This window comes from Adiantum capillus-veneris, chromosome 16 (assembly GCF_014529385.1).
Source record: "Adiantum capillus-veneris isolate H3 chromosome 16, ASM1452938v2, whole genome shotgun sequence".
In the NCBI taxonomy this organism is placed as follows: domain Eukaryota; kingdom Viridiplantae; phylum Streptophyta; class Polypodiopsida; order Polypodiales; family Pteridaceae; genus Adiantum; species Adiantum capillus-veneris.
The window spans coordinates 122,959,956-122,972,999 of NC_140946.1; the positions used below are offsets into that span (position 1 = coordinate 122,959,956).

Genomic DNA, 13,044 nt, shown 5'->3' on the forward strand with positions numbered 1-13,044 from the left:
ACTGTCCTCAGTTGCGAAGATAAAAATCTGCAAACAGTACTTGTCAAAAACAATGATTAGAAATCTGTATCAAGTAGTAAAAACATCCACAAAACTAGACAACATTGTTTATGCCTGCCGTCATCCACATACTACCTATTCTAGTGTCCCATACCACTAGAATAAGCAGTATATGTCATACCCTGATGAATCAGGATATCATTGGTCACACTCATCATCAATTCCATAATGTTAAGTCTCATCATCAATTCCATAATGTTAAGTCTCATCACATACACACTGCTAAAATAGTCACCAGATACCAAATCCCAATCCAATTCCAATTCCACAATATAAGTCCAAATCCAAATCTCTTTCATTATGTACCCAGGTAACAAAATCATACCAGTTGCAGTAGTGGCCAGTCAATGCAGCATGATTTTGTGATTGGTGTTGCCTAAATTGGCGAATCTACACCAATAAGACGTGCTGCCTAGATCGGCGAATCTGCACTAATGCTGCCTAAATCGGCGAATCTGCATGTGGTATAAGTTTAAAAATCATGAAGCTGCAAAGTATCAATGTGCTACCTAAATCGGCGGATCTGTACCAAGATGACTATCTACACACTGCCTAAACCGGCGAATCTGTGTGTCTGTGACCAATGGACTAGGCGAGGCATAAAAACATTAAAAATGTACTACCTGGTGACATGACATTGGAGTGTAGTTGACTAGCAGAGTACTTGCAAATTTTTATTCACTAACTCAAAACACCGCAACTCATATGAGTAGCTGCATAGCTTAATACCGAATCCTCTCAATAGAAATTACACGCAGTGCAAGTACAAGCCAGAACTTTATGGATTCTTAATTTCATATGCCATAAGAAAATGCAAGGAAGTAAAAGATCTTTTTGCTTTCAAATTATCCAGTGGTATTATCCTTATTGCAAACTGCTTGACGTTCTGTCCTTAAATATATGCACCAACAATATAAACTTCCAAGCAAGTAGAGAAAGTGAGTATTATTGTAGGAATATATTAAGGAATGTCATTGCAGGATAGTCAGACTAGATATGTTGCATAAGTGATGTGATCTTAAGAAATATGATAGCAGTAAATATATGTAGAAATGGATTCATTAAGGAGAAAAATACCGTGGAAAACAACGAGAAATTACGTACCTGGAGGTGGTTTGCAGAAGTGACTAGTATCCAAATCGGCAAATGCTAAACAATTTCTTGAAAACAAAGGTCAACAGAAAAATTCATCATGTGAGTAATGTTACACAAGTTAGAACAAACTAAAATTCAAGTCTTACAGATAGATGTCGGATATCGGCGAGGTGGACAGTATATGTGAGTAAGTGTTTAAACCATTGATTTTTGTCGCAAGAAAATTAGTAAAATTTCACCATTGTTATTGAAAGTAGTTAAAATAGCAAAACATTGGCTAGATTCCATGCTTTCCTTCACGTAAATCGGCAAAGTTTTATAAGTTTTAGGGTGAATACTTGAAAACCTTTTAGTTGTGACCGAAAAACAAAAAAAAAGCTTTAGGTGTGCCCTTATTGTCTTTAGTTAGAAAAATTATTTTTGGCAAGCCCTAACTCGATCAACAACCATTGCTATCAGTACTCTGATCCAAAGAGAATTTCTCATGAAAAATTTCGTAGGAACTACTTTCGATGGTCATCTTTGAATGGGTACAACAAACACGAAAATACCAAGAGACATAGCAGCGCTTATCGCCACCTCAAATATAGACACACAAATCTCACACCGCGTAGCCATGAACATTAGCTTCAAGCTATGAAAGACCATATAGAACACGTACAGTATGTGTGTGTTTGTTTGAATGTATATCATTCAAATTGACAAGTGAGTGTGTATGTGGGTGCCAAAAAAATCATCGACTTGCACGGTTGTGGACAATTGAATACAAAGGTAAGGTCGGTAGTTTGGTCAAGGAGGGAAAGAGAGAGAGAGAGAGAATGAAATGAAATGTTATATTGACCGTCTTCAAAATGCTAAAATTACGTATGAGACCAAACTAATACAATCCTTGTGGATCGAAACCAATGACGGGGGACAAAAATAAAATGAAGTAAAATGAAAGACCAAAAAGAAAAAAAGACTTAAACCAAAAGCCTAAAAGCGTGAGTAAAATCACCATCATCATCGCCAATGCTCGAGGATACATGGCAAAGGGCATTATTGTTCGATCTTGACTAGTACAAGTGGAAATCCGGACATAACAAATACGACTGTAATCCTAACAGAAGCAGCATGATATGTCACCCACCACCTTTCACAATTAAAAAAAATAAAAGAAATAAAAAAAAGATAAAGCGAACATTAGTAGGGAAAGAAGGATTCTAGAATTCTTCCAGCTCCAAATGATTACATAGAATCTACCTGCAGCCGTTCTAGTGGCTTTCCTACTGACTCCACATTGAATAAATTTCTAATAAAATTCAATACTATGTCAGATTTCGTCTAAAACATCTCCCCTAAAGTAGTGCCCTCTTGACAGGTTGAAAACAACCCTTGCAGCTGAACTATAGCTAGGGACAAGTATTTTAATGCTTTTAACCCCATCTTCACAAGTCGACTTGTGTTCGTGTTACTGATCACAATCACCGCCACCCATTGTTGTTGTCTTTGACCAATCCGATCCACCCTTCTTATTCTTGTTTTCCTCAAGAAATAATCAGAGATCAAAGCTTCATAAAGTAAATCGAGATCAACCTTCCCTTGGCAATGTCGAAGAGCCTAGGATGGCTTCAAATAAGATGATGATACTCAGGAAGTGAGAGATACCCAAGTTAGATGGTGTCATGATGGGAACAATGGCTTATGGTGTTGCAGCTATGGGTATACGCGTTAGCCGCATTGCACAAAGCGCAATCGTAGTAGGAGGCACCCATAGTTGAGCACAATACAACACCAGTGGTGGTGTCATCAAGAATCTGTTGCACTTCATCGCCCATCATGTCGCCTTAATAATATGCTCTTGTCGAGACATCACACATGTCAGCGTAACTGCCTCGGCCAGATCCGGTCCATGTGCCGGCAGTTGTAGAAGAGAAAGAGCTGATGAGGAGAATCGTCACCATGGGCACCTGTAGGACCCTCTAATTTACGTCTAAACATGACCTGTAATTGAGGGGTTTGCTATAAAGAGGCCTTAAGGCTGAATCCCACAGTGATGAAGTAGGGACGCAACTGTTAATGACTCGTGTGTGTGTAATTGTGCAAAAGGCTGTATTACAAGCTTCAGAAATGATGCGGGGACTTTGTTGATAATGTACTTGAAGATGAATATCATGGAGAAGCTACGCGGGAACAGAACCCAGGAGGGCGCAACTAATGAGATCCGGGGACCCATTGACCATACACAGCACTAGCAATTCAATTGCTAGTGCAGTATCTCAAAGCAACAGCAATGATAATAAGGACAGATGCCATGATGATGATGATGGCAGTGAGCAGCGGCCAGAGCAAATTGACCATCCCCAGCTGTTAGAGAGGGAGATACAGGTTGAGGAGAGAGAGTGAGAGGAAGTCAGATGACGCCTCGATGTAGTGGGTGGCTGCCCTGCATGCAAGTCAATGGCTGTAATGTGCATGTGTCTGCACCAGGGCCACCTTGCATGCCGACTGAGAGTGAGAGAGAGAGAGAGAGTTAAACTCCTCTGCATGAGGGTGGTTTTGCAGTCCTTTCCTCCCCCTTCGTCTACTGCTTTGGATGCAGAGAGAGAGAATGGGAAACTGATCCTGCAGTCTGCCCGCCAGGAGGTCAGGAGGTCAGAGAGAGAGAAAGACTGCATGGCGGCAGTGAGGGAGTTGAGTGGAGTTTCGGGTGGTTGCATCAAGTGAGGGAGAGAAGCGGGACGATCAGGGTGGGTTGGCAGACGATCACAGCCGCAATGGAGTGGTTGGAGACTACATGCGGCCACCGAGTGATGAGAAGTGGGGCGGGGGATGAGAGAACCATTGCATGGGAGTGGTTGGCGACCAAAGAGAGAGAGAGAGAGAGTGAGAAAACGAACCTCTGCATGCGGCGTCAGGTTTGGTGAGAGGGAGAGAGAGAGAACAATTATCTGGTTGTTGAGGTTGTTCGACGCCATGCATAACACGAAATATTTTTATTAAAAAAAATAATAGGCAAAAGTGATTGTGTGTGTGTGTGTTTTTTAGTGTTGGGTGACGAAAAAAAACAAGAGTGTCGGCGGGCTGTAGACTATTGCTTGTTAGAAAGGGACCACAGCCGCAAATGTTGCATGGTGGTCAGTAGAGGAGAGAGATGGCCGGAATCAGTGGTCTAGGAGAGGGTATAGAGAGGAGAGAGATGGCCGGAATCAGTGGTCTAGGAGAGGGTATAGAGAGAGAGAGGGATAGAGTCGCATTGTAGAGAGAGAGTGAGTCTGACTAGTACTGCCGTGTCCTTTTTTGCATGGACAAGGGGCAGGTGAGTGGTTGAAAGGCAAAAGGAGGCGCATGCAACAAGGGAATGGGGTGGTGGACAAAAAGATTGGTAAGCATTGTAGTGAACATAGCTGCTCGAAATGGTGGCTACTGTCCCTATGTTTCCCTAGGAGTGCATGCCTGCATGTGCAAGGAGTTAAGAACAGACGTCCGCAAGGTTGGACACCTTAGCAGCTTCAAAATTGTCGTTGTTCACTCAAGAGGCTGTCGACAGTGCGGACCAGCAGCCCGAGTAGATTGGTAATTGGAGCTCAAGGCTCTGCTGCTATGAGCATGGGCATCCCATCGCGACTTTGTCGCTATTGTTGACCGTCGTCAATCTCGCATGAACCCATGGTCGGACCTAGCCGTTGACAAGTTCCTTGTGAATAAAAAATTGTTAGAGTCGGGTCCCACAGTGAAGACTGCAACATGTCTTGAGTACAAGACTTGTCAAATAGATGTATGAACTCTCATAGGATTGTTTTATGGACGTCATATCTTTTTTCCTGTCCTCTCCTACTATTTGGTTGTTGCTTCCAGCAAAAAAAAGAAATGGAAAAGAAAAAGAAAAATACAAATGGCTAGTATTACTTTTCTTGTTTCCTCCTCCTTCTTCTTCTTCTTACATAGAAATATATTTACTCGAGCTAATTAAATAATTCTATTAATGACACACAACAATATTATTAACTGTAATTAGATCCTAATTAGAGTATCCTTCACGACACCTAATTAATATGTGGATTAAGGTGATCTCGCTTAACTAAACGACATAATGATCAAGCAGTGAATTCGACCAACAAAATCATTGTCAAAAGAATTACAAAAATAAATAAAATTAGCTTCGCGGTATGATTGCTTTCGTGATTCTCTTTGTTGGTGTGATGCTCATATTGCCAAGGACGTTTTGCTAGCTATGATACCACTGCTACAACGGGAGTGCGGAGAGCTCTGCAAAATACTCGAATAGCACATAGCAAGCCAGAGCGCGGAGAGCTCTACAAAATACTCGAATAGCACATAGCAAGCCATAAACCAACAAAACGGTATACCTGGCAACCATCATTGTACATACTCCGAGCCGTATGCAATACGAGAGAGACAGAAAGCGGGAGAGGGCAAGAGAGCACGTCCAGGCGCACCTCCTACAGCGGAGTGCTACGCCGACACGGCGAGAGAGAAGAGTGGAAAGGAGAGAAGAACAACACGAGCACTGGGTGCAAGAGTGACCATTTCCCTCTTGCACGTATTTTGTTATATAGATTTCTTGAATGGTCAAATTGGTTACAAACTGGCCGGCCGGTCGTAAATGGCCAAAGCTCATAAAAGAGCACTTGAATAATAAAATGTACAATGTATATATTTTCATTCGCATAGGCCTAGCTCGGTCCAGTCTTTTCCACCTGTCAGCTGCAATAAGAAATAAAATATCAATTCTATAACAAAATTGACCAAAAAGATGTATTAGCCTTTTGATTTTGTATATCATCAAAAATATTAGTCTTCAACATCTTGGCCAAGAGGATAGTCCTTCTAAACCTATTTTACTTTGTCGCTACCTCTTGCTACTATCTAGTTGATCTTCAACTTTATCTTTCCATTTCCTATTCTTCTTTTGTCTCTCCTATCATGCATGGATCTCTTATTGGCCAAGACATACACATCCTACTGCTCAAGGGTAATGATGTTGATATACCTACCTTCTCCATTTGTAGGCAACAATTGAGGGGGTTGCTACTATGGTGGTGCTTCTAGTGCCCACTCTTGATGATTTTCTTCCCCTCTTCCTCGATCGGATCCATATAAGGAATAAATCACTCCTCGCTCTTCTGGTGGTTTAGGACAACCAGGGTTATGTTGACCCTCTTCACCACAATTGTAGCATCTTCCATGTAGCCTTTGTCCCGTGCCTCTTCTAGTTGGCCATGTTTCTCTTTGATTTCTATTCATTATGTTTATCCTCAACTCTTTCATTTGACTATCAAGATCATTAAAATCCCTGGCTGTAACAAGATGTGGACCTTGAACCACTCACTCCACTCTATCATCTGTCGCCCTAGGAACCATTGGTTGCACCATCACTGACTTGAAAGGTTAAGGAGAATAACATATTGAGACATTTGTGAGTGAAATAGGACATATTTATGCTTCCAATCATTATATAAATGAGTATATGAGAGCCTCTTATATAGGCATAGGCTAGAGCTTCTTGCTTGCATCGTATATGATGTGTAAGAGGGTTCAAGAATCAGCCCAAAAGAGGATAAACAAGTGGAGAACCCGTATGCACATTTTAAGGGGCTGTTTTGACCTCCTTTTTGGCTTGATATGCATTAAGAAAGATGCTACAAAGGTCCATGGGTCATGTACACATGCATGGGCATCATTTGGGATGTATACATGGTCATGGAGAGCTAGGGAAAGGCTCCATAAGCTAGGATAAGCTAGGCTCACCCCAACATACGCCCTCCTAAGCCTAGATTATTCAAATGATTTGCCTCTAGGAATATCTTTGATACATCTACAAAGCTCACAGGATTCATCATGGTGTTTCTCAATGTGATTCATCACCAAGGCTCACTAAGATACATCATGTAGTCTCACAAATAGAGATCAGGTTTGATTACATACTGGAGAAAATCTATGTAGGTGATGAGAGGGTGCCCAAAAGCACGTATCTTATTCTTCATGTTCTTCAATTATGTTTACCTTTACTTTGCGTTGATCTACCTATTTATTCTCCATGGTCTTTTATTTTCATCGTTTTGTCTTTGGTTGTTGTTCCTATAGAAGCAGCAGAATGGTGGATGTTCTATCCTTCCACAATGTTGTCATGCTTTGACTTTGAACAAATCCTTGGACTGGTGGTTGGTACTACTGCAATGTGTGCATTTCTTCTTTGAAGAGGTCACTACTTATGCACCATTTGAAGTTGGCTCCTTATGGCCTTCAATTTTCATTTATTCTTCCTGTACAGAATTGATAACATTTTTGAGTGAGGGTATTGATTGCTTTTCCTTAAGAACAGTTACAGTTTGGTTATACTGCTTAGGAAGAGACTTTAATAGCACAACTACTTGGTCTTCTTCTTCTACTTGAATTTCGCGCGCAAGAGTAAAGTTTCTAATTTTAAACTTCTCATGTACACTTTGTCTTTGCGAACTCATTTCATATCTTAATCCCGTTCATAAGAGATTCCATAAGGATGTGCTACCATAGACAAAAGTTATTTTTCGTTTGCTCAAACCCTACTCTAAGTCAAGTATAATTACAATATGTACAATTCTACTCACATTAATTAGTATCAATCTCTAAGTAGTTTTTCAACTAACATACTCAGCTTCCATTTATGTTGAACCTCTTTGACGTAACTACCTTTGAGAACATACTTTAAATGACCTTGGCATTGTTGTTCCACATGTATTTGCATTTTATTTCCATGTTCATATTCATCATTGTTGACATTTTAACTAATCAACAAGGTACATAAGGGTCATGGTTTGTATTAATTGCTAGCAACCTATTGTCATTTAACCTCTAAAATCTACGTATGACTCCTTCATAAATTAATGTTCGTTGATCAATTGTTGTTATTAACTGTTATACACACATATACATAGTTGAAAACTACATAAATTATAATTTTCTGGGGATTTTTAATTCAAGTTTCCCTCTTTAACAGGCTCATTGTTATATTCTCCGCTTACTACCTGCACGGTATGAAGTTTTATTGACATGATTATTCAGTAGCTATGCAGCTCATTTAAGCTAGGGTGCTCTCGGATATCGAGCCACCATTTGTAAGTGCCTTGTTAGTGGAACATACTCTAATTTGGTGTGAAATAGGTGGCAAATGTTTTCTTTTTATGTCTTGCTTGGTTCATTGGTCACATGCACATAGATTCACCGATTTAAGCAGTGTGTCAATGCTCACCTAGTGCAGATTCGCCGATTTAGGCAGCAGAACAACAAACTATAGATTCACACTTTTTGAACTTATATCAAATGTAGATTCTCCGATTTAGGAAGCATTAGTGTAGATTCGCCGATTTAGGCAGCACGTCGGGTGTAGATTCGTTGCCGATTTACGCAACACCAATCACAAAATCATGCTGCAGTGACTGGCGACCACTGTAACTGGTATGATTTTGTTACTCAGGTATATACTGAAAGTGATTTGGATTTGGACTTATCTTGTGGAATTGGAATTGGATTTGGAATTGGTATATGATGATTTCCTGTTGGTGACAGTATTTATGAAAGTGAACTTGAGATTGATAAAAATTGACTTATTGAATGATGAGTGTGACGAATGATAGAGTGATTCATCAGGGTATGACATATACTACTTATTCTAGTGGTATGGGACACTAGAATAGGTAGTATGTGGATGACGGCACGCATAAGCAATGTTATCTCGTTTCATAAAGTTTTCATTTTTCAACGTGCTATTTCTGACACAGAATACTAATCACTATTTTTGACTATATGATTTGCTGATTCTTTAATCTTGGCAACTGACAACAGTTGCTTTCCAATGGAGATCTATATTATGGAATTGATATTTTATTATTTCTTTGCAGCTGACAGGTGGAAAAGGCTTGACCGAGCTAGGCTATTGCAAAAAAATATCATATTTTATGTACATTTTATTATTCAAGTGCTCTTTTATGAGCTTTGACCATTTATGACCGGCCGGCCAATTTGTATTCAATTTGACCATTCAAGAAATCTATAAATGAAATACGTGCAAGAGGGAAATGGTCATTCTTTCACGGGGGGAAATTCTACCCAGTGTTTGTGTGTTTCTTCTCTCCCCTCCTCTCTTCTCGCTTGCCGTGCTGGTGTGGCACTCCGCTCTAGGAGGCGCATTTGCATGTGATCTTCTACTCTCTCTTGCTCTATGTCTCTCTATGTTGTGTATGGCGTGGAATATGTGCGAGGATGGTTGTCAGGTATGCCACTTTATCAGTTTTATGGCTTGTAGCGTGTTTCTGTTGGTATTTTGCAGGGCCAATGCGTTCTCCGTTTGTAGCAATTGGACCTCTACAAGCCTATCCAATCGCATGAAGGTGCATATCAAGAAACCATGCTAGCCTTGGGACAAGTGTCCCCCTTGTCCCTTTGAGAGAGAGGACTTGATAAATGCATAATGAATTAAATAAATTAGCTAAATTATCATTGGACCCCTTGAAAGGTCAACAAATAGGCTTTAGGCACACCATGAGGGCAACATGAAAAGTAAGTTGACAAGTGTCTTTGTTACTTCTTTAGACCAAGCTTGCCTTGTGTGAGGTTATGTGTGTTCTCTCTCATGCTCCTACAATGAGGGCTCGCCCCCCCTTGATTAGGGATCATGTTGACTGTTGGGAACACCTTGAACCCCTTGAGAACCTTAGTCATGGAGCACCTTAGCACCTTAGTCATTAAGCACCTTAAGAACCTTAGTCGGCAAGCACGAAGAGCACCTCAAGCTTGGGCCGGGTTTCAAGCATAGCCCTAGCATGCCTAAGGTCAAAGGACTTTTAACACTAACCTTTGGAGGTCTTTAATGAAGCTAACCCTAAGGTCTTTAAGCTCAATTAGGTAGCCTTGCTCTTTGACAAACCCTCTCTCATTTGGATCCCTTTAACCTTGGCCCCATGTTGAGATACATCCATAAGCACATGTCTATATTCTAGCCATTTTTCCCGTTTACTGTTCCACATTAAATGATTAGTTTAATATGAGAAAATCATTTGGTTTGGTTAGATATTAGATTTTATGACATGTCCAGGTGCACAATATCAATCTATAAAAAAAAAATCATAAAATCGGCCTAAATAATGTGATTGCAAAAATACTATTTTACTATTTTACCTTAGGATTTTTATCATCTTCCAACAGGTCCTCTTTCCAGAGGTCAATGAAAAAGCTTGGTTTAATTTCTCTTCTCTCTCTTGGAATTTCTTTTCCTATGTGTTCAATCTTTAATATTTTCTAAATTTGTTTGAGCTCCTCTTCTGTGTGCATCCTTTGCTCTTCAGAGATTTGAACAACAATTAGTACATGCTGTCCAACATGGGGCTGATCAATAAGCTTTTCACATTCTATATCAAGCAATGACAATGGGCATAGTGTGTTGCAGTCCACAAAATATTTTCCATGCTCTGTTTACTTTGCCAAAATACCAAGGCAGTAGTGATCTCTTAGATTTTGTATATCCTATAGCAACAAATATTCCTTAATGTTTATCTTATAGGTCGCCATGGTTATTGTGCACAGCAAGTGATCAAGCTCTTCCTCGGGAATATGGATAGACTCCTCCACCTTGGTGATGTTTCTTGCCTTGAACTCTATCACATCCAAGATGGGGGGGGGGGGAGCTCTTTCAAGTAAGTGGAGATATAAGTGTTGTCATGGGTCTCTTGATCAAATATTTGAGAGCTCTACATTAGCAGTGGTGTTTCACTATACTAGAAACTCTGCATAATAATGTAAATGGGTACTTGATTGATTGGTTGAGGGAAAGCTTAGTTTTGTAAAAGGAGGTCATGTATGGACCCTAGCTGCTTTTGTGGGAGGGATGCATACTTTACATGGAGAATGTGGAGCCGCTCTATAATTAGCTGCAACGTCCACATCAATTTCACTACAAATTGGATAACTCTGCATGTAGAGTGAGAAGCAGGGTACATAAAGGGTGCTCAAGCGGCTAGTTATAGAATCAGAAAGCGTGATTTAATTAATACCAGCGAGCCCTAGCGATCTGCAGCAGATACTTACTAGGGCTTAATTCTCAATAAGTAAGCCAATATGGCCCGCTATGATGTGCACGCAGCTGTTGTGCTGCTGCTTGTGGCTTCGACCACTGTGATAATGATGACGCAGCTGGATATGGTGGACTGCCAAGCCTGCTCGCAGCCCTGCTGCGGAAATTTGCCGCAGGGTGGCAAGGGCTACTGCAACGCCGGGCAGTGCTGCAGCCAGTTTGGTTATTGCGGCTCTGGTAGCGCATACTGCGGCTCTGGCTGCCAAAGCAGCTACGGGCGTTGCAATAGGGCCGCTGCAAAAGCCGCCAGCTTCAACACCACTGCAGAGTCCTCCACCAACGCTACCTCCTCCAGTACCTCCACTGGCGGCGGCGCCTAGCTGCTTTCCTTCAGTTCCACCTGCAAGTCTCTCGCTTGCTTGCCTGATGATTTTATAATTTCACCATGCATTTTAACTACCTTATAATCGTATGGGGATCATTGTATCATTACGTTAATGTATCATTGTAATCGTCAGTATTATCAGCATGCCTTGTAAGTTGTATCCACTCTACCATGTTCAATATTGCCAGCATGCATTAATGCAATTAGGCAGTTTGTGTTATAATTATACTTAGTTCTTAATTGCAAAGTCTGACACGTGCCACTCTAATATGTCTCCCAAAAGTATAATGAGTGTGTTCATGGGATTTGGTGAAGTTTAGGTGTGCAAACTCGAGAGTTTTGGACCACTAGTGATTCAAACCAGTTGTTAGACATGTGGGCTAGTCTATCCCGGTTTTTGTCAAAAAAATAAAAAAAGGATACATGGATCACGATCCAAGTGGCTTACAAATTGACAGAAATAGAAAGGGGCAAATACATGATCACACATACACACCGCACACTCTAAACAACCACACACAAGCACACCCATGCTAGCTACATGCAAGCTAAGACTAATTTGCATTTTGAGAGACTGATGAAAAACATCTAGAGATTCTTGACCCCACCCATGTTGCTAAGCATACTCTTCAATAAGTATCGTCCAAGATGCAACATCCCAAATCAAAGGTTCTATACACGAATGCTAAAACATTCGAGTGATTTGTAGCTTTACCTCCGTAAGGCATAGTTGACTTTGAATCGCTTGATAAGTCTATTTGCCCAAGTCAATTATTTCCATAACGCCTTAGGTCGTCATTTTCTAAGAGCCTATAGCTAACATTCTCATCACTGTAATGTTTTGTGTTTTCAAAAGTACAATAGATTTTAAATACATGTTGACTGAAGCATGAGCCTTGGATTAACGATGTCATCATAAATTATCACGTTTTTGTTTTTCTTTTGTCGTTCAAAGCTTCGATTCGACTAGTTTTACAAGATTGTGTCCACTCACCCACACCCACATGTCTTTAAGGGTTGAACAATAGTGGGTGCAATTAAAGCCCTCTCTCTCTCTATCTATCTATCTCTATCTGTCTCTCTCTCTCTCTCTCTCTCTCTCTCTCTCTCTCTCTCTCTCTCTCTCTCTCTCTTTGCTCCGACCTGTACATCTATCTCCTCTCTCCACATGCCACCTTTGTTCATTTTTCTTTTAAAGCCGTAAGGGAATCCAATGAGATTCCCCTTAATAACCACCTCAAGAAAAGACTGGCATATATGTCCTTCTAGGCCAGTTCTTTTTGACTTCATATAATTATCACGTTAAGTTAAGTCAACCTCAGGCATGATGTTCCATGTAGTCTCCCTACCTTGTATACATCGTTTGCACTCCAAAGGTCACGGCTCAAATAGGAAGCTCATTAAAAAACATAAGTTAAAAGTACACTAGTTGCAACATACATGTTGACCAAAGCAT

The 13,044-nt window shown here is 40.6% G+C and overlaps 1 pseudogene; it reads right to left on the bottom strand.

Moving 5' to 3' along the window:
• Positions 1-11,146: 11,146 nt before the first annotated feature.
• LOC147439783 (uncharacterized) lies at positions 11,147-11,840 on the bottom strand (annotated as a pseudogene).
• Between the last annotated feature and the right edge of the window lie 1,204 nt (positions 11,841-13,044).